General features: G+C 34.9%; 1 long non-coding RNA gene across 1 annotated transcript; it reads right to left on the reverse strand.

Annotated features, from left to right (window-relative positions):
• Positions 1-11,672: 11,672 nt before the first annotated feature.
• LOC145572715 (uncharacterized) lies at positions 11,673-13,860 on the reverse strand. The gene is made up of 2 exons (XR_014096926.1): positions 13,637-13,860; positions 11,673-12,723 (listed from the first exon to the last, which is right to left on the reverse strand). It is a non-coding gene; the product is annotated as an uncharacterized LOC145572715 (long non-coding RNA).
• Between the last annotated feature and the right edge of the window lie 485 nt (positions 13,861-14,345).

Below are 14,345 nucleotides of genomic sequence, written 5' to 3' on the forward strand. Positions count from 1 at the left end.
TACTTAATCATTGGACCCAGATTATGAACCAAAATAAACTGGATAAAACGTTTTTTATAAAAAGGACACGAAATGACTGATTTTAAAGGACACGAAATGAATTATTTTGGGTTTAAAGGCACGAAAAGAGGAAAATAAGTTATGGTTTGGGGAAATGGGCTAGGAATTGGGTTGGTTTATGAAATGGAATTATGGATTTAAGCACTCCAAAAATTAAATACTCAACCCGACCAATAATGGCGGTGAAAGGTTGTTCATCATCGGGTTTGGTTTTGGGGAGACATTTTTAGGTGTCTACAGAAGCCCCCACTTTGACTGAGTTTGTAGAAACGTCAGTTTCTAAAACGATAGTCAAAGTAGTCGATAGGGACGGAGAATGATTTAAGACGTTCTGCGATCCTAAATCATTCTGTATACGCCGATACCTGCAGAAAAATGTTAGTTCTACAGATAAAAGAGTAAAGGGATAGAATGCGTATCTGACACCAGTGTATCGGTGACAAATGAGTTTGGTATCTTCCTATGCTTGAAGGAATCCACCGGATGACGTTTGTTGAAATGTTTTCCATGCTTGAGGAAAGCCGATAGATGAGTTTGGTAGCTTTCTAAGCCTGAAGAAACCTACCGGATGACACTTTCCATGCTTGAGAAAAGTCGACATATGATTTTGGCGTTTTTCTATGCTTGAAGAAATCCACCGATAATGCTTTCCATGCTTGAGGAAAGCCGACAGATGATGATATTGCAAGTCTCTGTGTATCGAGAACCTTGCGTCATGAAATGATGGTGGTTCGATTGTCCCCGAACGTAGGTTGTAGATGGTCCGCTTTTCCCCGGACGTGGGCTGTAGATGGTCCGCTTGTCCCCGGACGTGGGCTGTAGATGGTCCGCTTGTCCTCGGACGTGGGCTGTAGATGGTCCGCTTGTCCCCGGACGTGGGCTGTAAATGGTCCGCTTGTCCCCAGACGTGGGCTGTAGATAAGACCTGCAAAATAAAATTTGCCAAGGGACTCGTATATAATGTGATTGACTTGACCAACTGACTTGTCCAGTTTGACTTGACATGACATGACATGACATGTGTATGACTTGTGATTGTGTGTGTCTTGAGTGAGTGTGTGCAATGACACAAGCAATTAAAAATGCAAAAGCAAAAGACTTGACCAAGTTTGACTTGACATGACATGACATGTGTATGACTTGTGAGTGTGTGTGTGTATATGTGTGTGTGCAGACACTAGCAAACGAAGATGCAAAAGCAAAAATTTTCCGTCAATTTTTGTCATGAGTGGAGGGTAACGACTTTCTCCCGAAAAAGAAAGATGTGAAAACTGAACTTTTATTTTCGAACTTCCCTCGATGAGAAAATTTTGAAAAAAGTTTTTTTAAACTTCCCCAAAAGAAAAGACGCGAAAAAAGGAAAGAAGTTTTGAACTTCCTCGTTGAGCAAGACAAAATAAATCGCATGGATTGAATTGCTTTTCTTGAAAGTAATGTATGCATGATGCATGTCCTTAGGCCAAGAGGCTAAGGACAATTACATCATGTGACACGATGAATGAACTTAGATCATGGAGCTAAGCATCATTTATGGTGTAAAGAAACGATCTTGAACGTCACTTAGGTCTGGAAGCTAAGCACGTATACAGATGAAGTGATTATTGCATAATGAACGTTGCTTAGGTCAAGGAGCTAAGCACGATATGCTTTGTATGATTAAAAATCATTGATATATAAATGTTTCTCAGCACATTATGCGATGCATGAAACAATGAATATTGCTCAGGTCAGGAAGCTAAGCAAGTATACAATGTTTCTTCTAATGAATGTTGTCTATAAATATGATGAAACATGCACAGTAGGGAAACAAGATTTCATGATAAAGGGTTCCTAAAGAGAAGATGATATGAATATGTATGTGTGAAAGAAGTGTGTGAAAGTGATACTAAGGTTGGCTGCAAGGGTTATGGCGATGGAAATTTATGTGAGAAGAGTCAAAATGGTGACTCTTTAGGCTGGGTAAGCTAATGTGATGTGGGTTCAAGCCCCCAAGTCTAGCTCTAAATGGATAGGGTCATAGGATTAAGCATTGGATATTCTTTGACGCGATCATGCATTTGAATGTGGTCGCACCTCGATATGAGGTTTCCTACGTATCCGTTCGGAATCAGGCCGAACGTAGCTTTAACTGAACTTTGCACAAGTGTGTGTACACCTCAAAGAGGTCTTTCAAGGGTTGTAATGTGGATAAGCTGAAGGTTTAAAGAAGAAAGGGGTAAAAGGCTCAAGACCCGAGAGAAGCCCCCAAGATATGCAATTATGTATTAGACTTTGCAAGTTTTATTTTTCATATATTTTTTTTGTTTTGAATTTCTTTTTTTTTTTCTTTTTTCCATTCTTGTAAATCAATGTAGGCAATCTCAGATCATGCGGTCCATCACTCACTTAGCATTCATGTTTCTCAGGCACGGTACCAAGCACTCGATGAGAGACGCAATTTGAGACATGTTCATATCGGAGACATTGGAACACTTGCCTTTAGACATTGTTTTATTTTTGCTTTGCTGCTTTTTTTTTTTACTTGCTTTTTGAATGTTACACAAACTGCACATCTTCCAATCCCATGGTTGAGTGAATGTGGGTTGAAAAAATGAAGGTCAAACGTTAGACGAGGCTCAAAGTGGTTGATGAAAAAATGGATATGTGATTGAATGGTAAATGGGGAATGACAGGGTTCCAAAGGTGCCTCAAGTCATTGGTGTACCTTGTATTTAGTTTGGCAATTTTTTTTATTTTTGCTAATTACGTGATCGAATGTAAGAAAGAGATGCTCATTTATGAAGAAGGTAAGAAATGTGACACATAGACACATGGATAAGGAGAGCCTATGCTAGACTTTTTAAGGGGAGGGTTTGAAACAAAAGAAGAAGAAAACGTGAAATCTTGGTGAGAAGCTTGCATCGTGCTTTGTCTTCATAATTGTTTGTGAGTTATTTCTAGCTGCCTGCTGAGGAAAATAGTTTCTTGTTGTTTATGCTTTGATTGGAAGGAAAGAAGGAAGGAGTGACGTTCCCCTTATTCTTCCTACTATTGACTAGTGATTTTAGACTCAAGTAATGTGTAAGGATGAACTCGCTTAATGCATTCACTCAATACTCGGATTGGAAAGGAAGAGTGTATGAAACAATTTTGAAAACTGATGGGAAATACTCCACTCATTCCTATTACGACGGAAAGCGATGCATGCATGGTCCTAGTATACGAACATAAAAAATATAGTGCATTACTCGGAGACAAAGTGTGTGCAATGACTCAACATGTGTGATTCGATGAGTTTATTAAGACTCGTGGTATGATCGCATGGCTAGACATGAGGACGTTGTGAAAAACAAAAGACCCAATGACCAAATAGCACGGAAGACTAAAAGACAAACTAACTTGATTAATTTTGTCCAATTTTAATGTTTATGCTATTTACTAGGTGAAAACGGTCCATTGACAATCGTTAGTCATAAATAAGATCAACCACAATCAAAGACAAAGAACACATGTTAAGGTTAACACAAAAATCGATCACAAGAAACTAGGAAGAGGACTAGAATTCTAGAAGAGTTATGACTCATGGGTATAAAAAAAATCTATAATCCTATGTTATACGAGTTGACACGGATTAAAGGACTTGGCTAAGACTAGCTTGACACGATTTTTTTTTTTTTTAAATAAAATAAAAAAGGTAACGTTAAAAAGACACCTAAACTGGACAGGTTGTAGTATATCGGTTATAACTTTTGATCTGTGACTTTGATTAGGACGAAACCAACTCCAAATGAAAGATAAAACTCGGGGCTACATATCCATAGGCTATACGACACGTAACTCTTTCTAGAACTTCGGCTATGACCAAAACAAGTTGACTCTTGTGCAGTATACGGGAATAAAAATCCGGGTGACTCAAAAATTATAAAAAAATCTATGACTCGACTCTAAAAAAAATAAAAAATAAAAAGGGTTTAATAAAAAAAAATAATTAAAAAAATCAATAAAAAAAATGCACATATAAGCACATCGTCACGAATGATGCAATGAAGTTCGCAACCTAAAGTCAAGTTCTATGTTCGACTATGGTCAAGCTTATTTGGGTGTCAAAGGGTACCATGGTTAAGATTTTGGACGCGTTAGCAAGGCAGCCTCCCTTGAGGGTGTATGCCAACGGGCGGCTCCGCGAGTTCGTGATGAAATCAAACTCGACTCCATGGTTTGGGTGGATTTAAAAACTCGGATGAACCCTTATTGCCATGAGCGTTTTCGGGTTGATAGAGTTTAAATCCCTCGGGCTACCCACATACGTAGAACACGTACTATTGTGGCAAAATAGGTAAGCTAAAATTCATATGCATATGTGACAATGCCAATTGAATCACAGGAATATTTTTCAAGAATCTTTCAAGTCTCATCCACTCATCTCAATTAAATACCGATCACTCAAATCGATAAATAACCAAGAATCCTCCCCAGTGGAGTCGCCAAATTGTAGGCGTCGTTCGAAGTGCGCCTACGTTAAGCATGTTGTGAATATGCTTGGCACTCATAGGAAGTGAGAATTGACGTATACGATTAGGGACAAGGAAAGTAGGGAGCCGCCAACAAGTTTTTAAGGAACTTGTAAACCGTTCATGGATCATAAAAGGCAACCACGATTAAGGGACAACGATAGGCAACAACGATTGACCCGTGAAGGTTACACCTCATTCATAATCCATGAGATTACTAACTCCATATGGTTCGGAACCACGAAAGGAGGATCGGGGATGATGGTACGAAGTGAGTCATGGAGTCACATTCGCCCGTATTGGCCTCTACTCGATTCTTATAGTGAAAAGTGATTCCTGCGATCTCAAAGGCATACAAACAAAGATTCAATTTGTTCCAAACTATTATTAAGCTAAATTGGTTGAATATTAATGCACCACATAATTTTAAAATATCGTGACCACTTGATTAAACAATAAGATTAAAAAGGAACCTAAACCGGTTGTCCAAATTATCTTATTAGGCGTGATTTTCAATTACATATTCCCTTTAAACATGCAATATAGTGATCATAAATAAATATAATAACATCAATATTGGAAGCAATTCAACAATAATAGCGTTAGTAAAATTAAATATAAAATAACCCTAATCATGATACTAGCAATATTAAAATAAAATAAGAGTAATTAAATTAATTAACTACTCACATTCTGCGCGTTCCTTTAAATTGCTACATCATGAATAAACTGTTAGTAACTTCAATAAAAATATAAAGTAAATGGAAATTAAATTAAATAAATATAGATTTGATTTGGTCCAAACCCTCAGTTAATTATACCTATCACGCCTTGGTTAAAGTATAGAACTTCAGGTATTGTATGGACTCCTTGGAGTGCTTAAAGGAAAAAATAGTGAGAGAATGGGGAGGCTAGTGTTTAGGCTAAAGAGGGAGAAGAGAATTATTTTATGATCAAGCTTATTGATGATTGGAAAAGGGGTGATATGACCTCTATTTATAGAGAAAAAAGAGGGTCGAAGAATCAAGAAAAGATAAGAATTCGAATCGGATAAAACTCTTGCGATAGACAACAATTTTTGTGGTTTTTGTTTTTATCATATCTTTTGATCCAGAAATCGGAATAAGATGAATAAGATATGGTTGGAAAGATATTGAAGTCTACTTTCTAACCCAATTAGAATCAGATTAAAATATTTTATAGAATAAAAGATATGGCCGAAATAGTGAGACGGTGTTAGTTTTGGATAGAGTTTGACATTTTATTCATATCTTTTCCGTTATAGCTCGGAATTCTCTAGGGGTTTGCTGGGATCTTATCGGTGACCCTTCATGCCGGCGTCTTTGCGAACTTCCGGTTTGGTTAAATTGATTGCCATGAGCTGTAAAAGGCATCCCTCCTCCATCTTGGGCTGCCCCTATTTCTTTTCTTTTTTTACTCATAGCGGTCATTACTCTAGCAGCCGTTTCCAACTCTTCTGATGTAAACCCTGCCATAGGGTCTGCACCTGCTCCAGTCTGCCCTTCAGGGGTTAACGGCATATGGAATTCATTACCCTCCAAAGTATGAGTTTCATCCTCAATCTGAATTTCTGGATTAGGCATTTTTTCTTTTTTTTTTTTTTTTTTTAATAGGAAAGTATGAGGCTCTTTCAGGCGATAGAAGCTATTAAATAGTTCCCCTCCTTCTAGCGCCAACTGTTTCTGCAGGAATCCGATAATCCAAATCCAAGATCCGAAGCTCGAGTGTATAACCCGTTCTGCTCCTATCGGCCAAATAAGAACCTACACACAGAGAAGAGATTAGCTAGCCCCGGGGTGAATCCAGGGATAACCACTCCGAAGATTAAGTCAGCAAGTGTTTATAGAAAAAGATGATTTAGAGAGAGAAAGTAATGAGAGAGAGAGAGTAGAGAGAGAGTAGTGAGAGAAAAAGTGCAATAAATGCTACCTTCTTTTTGAAGTAAAATCAGATTATTTATAGGTTAACTAAGTGACAGGTGGCAGTTTAACAAGTAATATGATTTCTGCCACGTGTCAAATGTGAGCACGACACGTGTCAGCTACTTCCATGCCGATATGTATACTTTATACAGAAATGCCGACATTAACAAGAGTTATTGATGGACCGGATTCGAATAGTATGTCGGCCTTTCATACCATATCGGCCTATTACGATTACCGTTATGCCAATATTTCCCCATACACTAATGCAAGAATATAAGAAATCCAACTTGATAAAAAAATGAAGAGGCAAGCCACGTACCAATTCTTCCCTCCAAGGTATAAAGAAAACTGACTATATTTTCCTCTAATAAAGAGAAAAAAGAAAAGAACAAACCAACCTCACAAACAAAGGAATACGGCACGGCAACAACACACAAATGCCGCACCTAGACCAAGCTACCGCAACAACACAGCAGCAAACAACACCAAAACCGCAATGCACTTCGCAGCACACGCTACCACGAACACTTGTAGCACACACAAGCGCACCACGCAACCCACTGCCACGCAACACACACAGCAGCAACACACAAGTAGCACTACTCTCACGCAGCACACACGCACCACGCCAAGCACTACCCTACACACTTCACCAAGCAACGAGCACCACACAAAGCGGCACCCCAAACAATAACAACTCACGCAACAAACCCAGTAGCACCACGCAACAAACCGCAGCACCACGAAACACACAGCACTCTAGAACGTAGTGCACCGTAACACCCAAACCAAACCGAAATAAAAAAACAGAAATTGGGGAAATAAACCCTAAGTTCGAACAAAACAGAAATTTTGTGGAGAAAAAAAAATCGAATTGAAGCCTTAATCTCTCAAAGAAAATAATTGCGGAATAAAAATAGCGGAAGAACTAACCAAGATCGTAAAAAAATTCTCTAGAAATTAGAGAGGCCTGATACTATGTTAAACTCAAGAACAATTGGAGAAAACGGCTTCACCTTCTGTATTCTATTAATCACAAATATATACCCAATACAATAGAATACCTAACTTGCCTAAAACTCCTAACAAGATAAACTTGCCAAAAATACAATATTAACATAAATATAACAAACCAAACTCTAATACTCTTTGTACTCCATTGAAGCAGTAAGATGTTTTTTTTCTGTTTATTTATTTTTTTAAATCAACGAGTTTCAATAATGTTATCTATATGTGATTTTTCGTGAATTTTGTCGTTAATAGGGTCAATTTAGGGTTCTTAATAGTGTAATTCTGAATTACCTACTAATTGTTGCTATGTCGTCCAAGGTGTTATATGTTTTGATGATAAATTTTTTAATGCACACTAACTGTTCGACAAAATACCTCAAAGAAACCAAGTAAAAGTATATTTAAAGACTGAAATATGATTTATAATATATATATGAGCAATCAAAATCAAAGGGAGTGTAGAATCAGAGGTGTGAATGCTAGTGTGGTCATGAATCAAGTATGCATGCAACTGAGCTTTAGTTAGGGGTTGCTAAACGCAACCTAAATTTACTTGACGCAACCCTTTTTCCCTTATTTTTTCAACCTTAATAGAATTATAGAAATTATCTTTTCTCCCCCTCATTCAACTTGGTAAAACATATTAATAAATATGAAATTTTCTATCACGCGAGTACCAAAATTAATGTAAGTTTTTCGTTTTTTTTATTATTATTATTATTTTCGAGTACACTTCGTGTGAAACAAGTAAATTTCGACATTGAACAATATCAATGCCTATATTTCGCACACATTGAACAAAACAATATACTTTATTTCGTACATATTGAACAAAATTATATACTCTATTTCATACATATTGAACAAAATAGTATACTTTAATTCGTATATATTGAACAAAATAGTATACTATATTTCATACATATTGAACAAAGCAATAAGCTCTATTTCTCACAAATTAAATAAAACATGACCATGATAACCACGAAGCAACTTGATCGACAAAAGACCACCTGTGCCGTTGTTCTTCTGCGAGGCCTTTTATTCCATGCTCGTTTTGCCTCTACTTCTTTTGTTTGAGACCCATTAGGTTCTTGTGGAGGACAGCTGCAGTGTGGTCGCGGGGCAGTCTATTCATGCCCAAGTGAGCAGCAGGCAGCTTGCGGTGTGGGCTGTTTCCCCCCTCCCCTCCCAAGTGTAGCAACCAATTAACATAACTTTTATGATACAAGTGTAGGCGCTGCATGATTTTGTTAGCAAATGGAACAAGAAACATGAAAGACAATTTAGATCAAAGAATTAAACTTATTTTACGCAGGCTTGAACCAGATGATGAAAATAGATACTAGTTGAGACAAATTAGATCATAGCTTACAAAAAATAAAGGAACATGCTATTAAGAAACAAGCTGCCATTCATCTTACTTATCTTATACCCATTTGGTCTCCTTTCTTTAGAAGATTTAAGAATTTATACTGAAACTACTGTGATCATATCCTATAGTAATACCCAATACATCTAGTCATGATTCTTTGCTAAATGAATTAAGCAACAAGGAGTATGAGGAATAAATTAACACTTGATTATACAGCTCACAAATTAGAATGCAAACTAGTAATTCAGATTCAAATGAAAGAAATAGTAATTTCTATTACTACTCAGTTATACAAAACAACTAGAACTATTATATCCCTGTTAAACAAAAAAACTACAACTATTATATCCCAGTTTAACAATAATACATCTGTTAACTTTCCTAGTTATTAGAGAGTTGAGTGAGCTAGTTATGTTTTTAATATTCCTGATGACAGGCTTGATCTCTCAAGTAGCTCCTGTAGTGTTTGTGAAGTTCTGTATCAAGGTAGCTAAATCTCTTAACTACGCTTTTAATATTCCGTTAGCTCTTAAGGGCGGTAGCCCACTGCTTCAGGGATTACTTTCTTGAAGATTTTGCCACTATCTTGGATCACTTTCTTCCCTTCATTGAAGATTACCCAAACTGCAACTGCTTCCCAATCTTCTCCACCTTCTTTCCTTACTATTTTGCAGGCTCCTTTAAAGAGAATTCGGATGGAATGGTCTGCAACATTGCCAGAGTATTCGTATTTTTTAAGGGTTGGTTTATAGGATTATAGGCACTAAAATATTCATGATAGTTTTGTGCTTGACGATAGTATTCTAATCACTAGCAACCGTTAAATTCCATAACATAATCATAATATAAGTGATCTCTTAACGTAAATAAATAATAAACTAATGTGAATACAAAAAAAACTTTAAAGTAAACCTATTAGCTCAAGTGGTTGAGCAGTATGCGGATGCATAGAGGTATAGGTTCGATTCCTACATAGGTTATGTGTACAAGTAAATATAAAACACTCTAAAATTATTTAAAATACCTTAATGGTGTGTTTGGATTCTAGAATTTCATTTGAAATTTCGGAATTGGGACAATTATAGTGTTTGAATGTCAAAGAATTTCAAATGAGGAATTTGCCCAAATTATACAACTACCAAGTAATAACCCATGAAGGTAAGGATTTCAAATGACAAGGTAAACCATGTCATTTGAAATACTCAAATTCAATAATTCAAATGATGCATTTGAAATGAAATCTATCTTCCCAAACACAACCTAAAAGTAAATTGAAATAACTAAAAAGTAAATCAAGTTAGCTTTAAGGTGTGCAAAACATTAATTTCCTTTGGAGGTATTTTATCAACATTAAACCCGAAAAGAAGAGTTTGGAAGTGCAACTCACTGGGGATTAATGCAGAAAATGGAAAGGAGCTGAAGATCGAAATATGGATAATGAACTACCTGACTTTTTTCTTCTCAAGTAGCATTATGGCAGATAGTACTGTCATTCACTTCATTTGCATTCTATGGAGCCTATGGCTCACTAGAAACAACGTTAATTTTAAAAACCAAGCTGTTGAACCGGCTAACATTCTGTCACTTGCAAACCAGTGGGTTACTAGGTGGGTTAACTCCACTACTTATTTGCAAAAAGCTCAGAAGACGCTAATATCAATGCTACAATGGATGATGCCAAGACTAACCCATGTTGGAGCTCAGATGGAGGTGCATATAATGAGGACATCATTATTCTCATTTGACGGAGCCTGGAAAGAAAATGAGACTTAATCACACAAGTCATGTAGAGCAGCAGGATGGGTAATCAAGTAAAGAGGTGTGGTAATTGACAGAGGGAAGGCCCCTGATCCTTGCAACATCACCAACACTGATGGCCTTACAAAGTGATCGCGAGGTTAATAGGTCGTTAGGACTACTAAACCTAACAAAATTAGAAATTTATAATAAATAAGGTATACGAACAATAAATTAGATTGAACTTATTAATGACTACGAAAACTTTGTTATATCACAAAAAATCCTAGTCATTGACTTTCATATACTTATAAGATGAGTCACGTTATAAGAAACAAAGTATATTAAGTTAAGTGTAGAGGTTTTCAAATTTAAAGTAAATAAACTTTAAACAAAAGTAAACAACAACCAAAAATAAAAAAAAAATAATAATAATAATAAAAAAAAACTAATAAAACATACAAATAAATTAAACTTTAATGCAAAGTGTAATATGTAGATTACACAAATGAACCTGCGTGGGATTTGAACCCATATTCTTTGTACAATTGCAAAACGCTCTACTGGTTTAGCTAATAGGCTAGTAAATACTATACATTTGAAGTAAACATTAATAAAACTACTCTAAAGTTATTTAAAATACATCAAAAGTAAATCAAAATATCCCAAAAGTAAGTTGAAAAATTATAAACGTAAATTAATATATCTCTAAAGTAAATCAAAATAATACTTAAAAGAAATCAAAAGTAGAGAAATATATGTCAAAAGTAAATCATAATTACTCTAAAATAAATAAATAATGTTTAAAAGTAAATCAAAATATTATTGAAGTAAATCAAATTAGCTCTAAAGTATACGGACAATAAATAATCTTGAAATGATAAATGACTAAGGAAGCTTTATTATAGCACATAACTCCAAGTCATTTGACTTTCATATCCTTACAAGATGAGTTAAATTTTAAGAAACAAGTATATTGTGTTCAATGTAGAGGTTTACATATTAAAAGTAAGTAAAATTATATCTAAAGTAAACAAATAAAAAAAAATATGATTAGAAGTAAATAACTAAACTTTATTATGAAATTATAATCTTTACATTACACAAATAAACCTAAATGGGATTTGAACCCACATCTTTTGTGCAATTGCACAATGCTCTACCAATTGAGCTAGTAGGCTAGAATATCTTTAACATTAAAAAAATATATATCAAAAGTAAATAAAAAATATCAAAAGTAAATCAAAACGTCTATACACTATACGTATTAAACTCATGAGGGGTTAGAAACTCTAAATCATTTCAAGCAGCTCAAATAGATAGATTAATAGACCTATCGGTAACAATTCCCCTAAAATTTTGAAGCTGATTCTACCACCAATGATGCAGCAAGTCAGGGCAAACGATAAATAAAGGTAACAGACAACAAACCAAACATCAAGTAACAGGACCACAAGTCCACAACAGATCCATATTAATTCTACAAGGTAATAGCCAACCCTCTATTGCTTTACTTCATCAAACTCTCGATACTTACGGAATCAAACCTTAGCATTAATATGCTTATGGGTAAAGTTTGGAAGTTACAAAGGATGCTTTGATCTGATAATGCTCGTAGGTTGAGAATTGAGCTATGACAGACGGAATAAGTCTACCACTCTTAGTAAGCACCTCATGCATTGGTTGTACATCTAAATCATGCTTCGGGAGAAACTTTCTCCACCAACAAAAAAATCTCTCCAATCCTTCCAAAGGCATCATACATGAGCTATCCATAGGTATATGATTCTTCTTTTTCGCTATAGCAAAGCAATATCTCAATGGAGTACCTTGTCAAAAATCCAGAAACTAAAATCAAAAGAACCCCTGGGTAATACCAAGTACTTTCATGGCAGTTGGTAAGCTCATAATACTGGCACCAACAATAGTGCATGACAAATTAGATACTCCACTTAAATATGAAGCTGTGTTAGCATCATCCTTTGTTATAATCAAAGGATGATCTTGCAACAATGGCACCTTTTTACTCTTTTATTCTCTGTCTATGCCCTTTAGAGGATTAGTCTGCTGACTCTCAATATCAATACTCGTCATCTTTTATGGACTGATAATCAATGGATAACAAGATTAATTTCAGGAGGCAATCAAGAATGCAGTTATAGGTATATGGAAAAAACTCAAGATAAACAACAAATTGATAGTTAGTTAACAATATATTTAAAACAAGATAAACCAAAAAACATATGCTTTGAGACTCAAATGTCTTAACAGTTCAGAAAAATGAGGGTTATGAACCAAGGCTTTGATAATATAGCTTTCTATAAGATAAACTAGCTACCACTCAAAATCCGCTCTTTCCTACAATTGACAATCTGACATAGAGTAGTCTACTATATAGGCCCTCATACACAACTCCAAATTCACTCCCCCACTCCAGACAACTTTAAGCACCTACAAAATATGCTACTAATACACAATTACACACATACAAAATACGGTACCAACAAATCAAGCCACAAAATTAAAGAGGGACAGAATATCATGTTAAAAGTAAATAGATGTGCCATAGCACTCTAAATTAAGAACATAAAAACAATATAAAAAATCAAATTGATTTATATAATATCAAAGTGATGTTAAATTCTCTACCTATGACCAAAAATTCCGAGAAATCTTAACAAAAACCGTAACGAAATTTCAGCAAAATCGTAACAAAATTGCTCAAACTAAAACAACCAAAATACTAATTGCAGACTCAAATTTATTAAACCGCAATTTCAGTAATTGAAATCACAAATATACAAACAAATCATGAGAATACATAACCAAATTATAAATTCACGATCAAAATCAACAAAAATCTCAACAAAATCACAATCAAAATAAGCGAAATCACACAAGTATTCATCAAAAAATAGCGAAAACCCTAATTATATCAAACTTGAAATAATGAAAACTCGAAAACACAAGCCCTAATTAAATAAAAAGAACAAAGAAAAACAAAATAAAAAACTTACTTGATCAGAATTAATAAGGCAATGGAGATTTGAGAACAAATTGAATGAATTTGATATGCAAAGAGATTTCGCAGGAAAGAAATCGCAGGAGAGAGATTTTGAAGGAAGAAAGAGAAAGTATGAAGAAGAGAGAGAGAGAAAAGAAACAGCCAAATTTTTAGGTAGTCATTCAACAAGCCGAAATGACTATTTCACCCTTAATGAAGGGCGGGTAAGATTATGACCGTCCGATGATGAGCGACCAACGGTTGTGATGAGTTCATAGTTCCTATTATAGACCTAGGTTCTCACATGATCTTGATTCTATATACTAGTATATATATATATATATATATAAACATTTTATATGTTATTCAAAACCCAGAAAATTTAAAGATGGCGTTATTATGATAGAAAGGGGGAGGTAAAAATTTGTAATGTTATTTTCCAATATGGCCCACTAAATCTAATTAAATAAAGAATTTAAAGCTTTTACAAAAACATTAAAAATTAAATAAATAATAAAGCAATATAAAATTAATAAGGCCACACTTTTTTTGTCAATTAAAACTCAAATTTGAGTATCTAAACTTAGCAACTTTCTTTTAAATTATCTAATCTAGATACCAACTTATTGGTATCATTTACAAAAAAATGCTCTCTCTCCTTTTAAATAAAATAAAATAAATAAATAAAACTTCAATGAGTCTAATCATTGGAGATGGTCTAA

The sequence above is a fragment of the Chenopodium album genome, chromosome 1, assembly GCF_948465745.1.
Source record: "Chenopodium album chromosome 1, dcCheAlbu1.1, whole genome shotgun sequence".
In the NCBI taxonomy this organism is placed as follows: Eukaryota; Viridiplantae; Streptophyta; class Magnoliopsida; order Caryophyllales; family Amaranthaceae; genus Chenopodium; species Chenopodium album.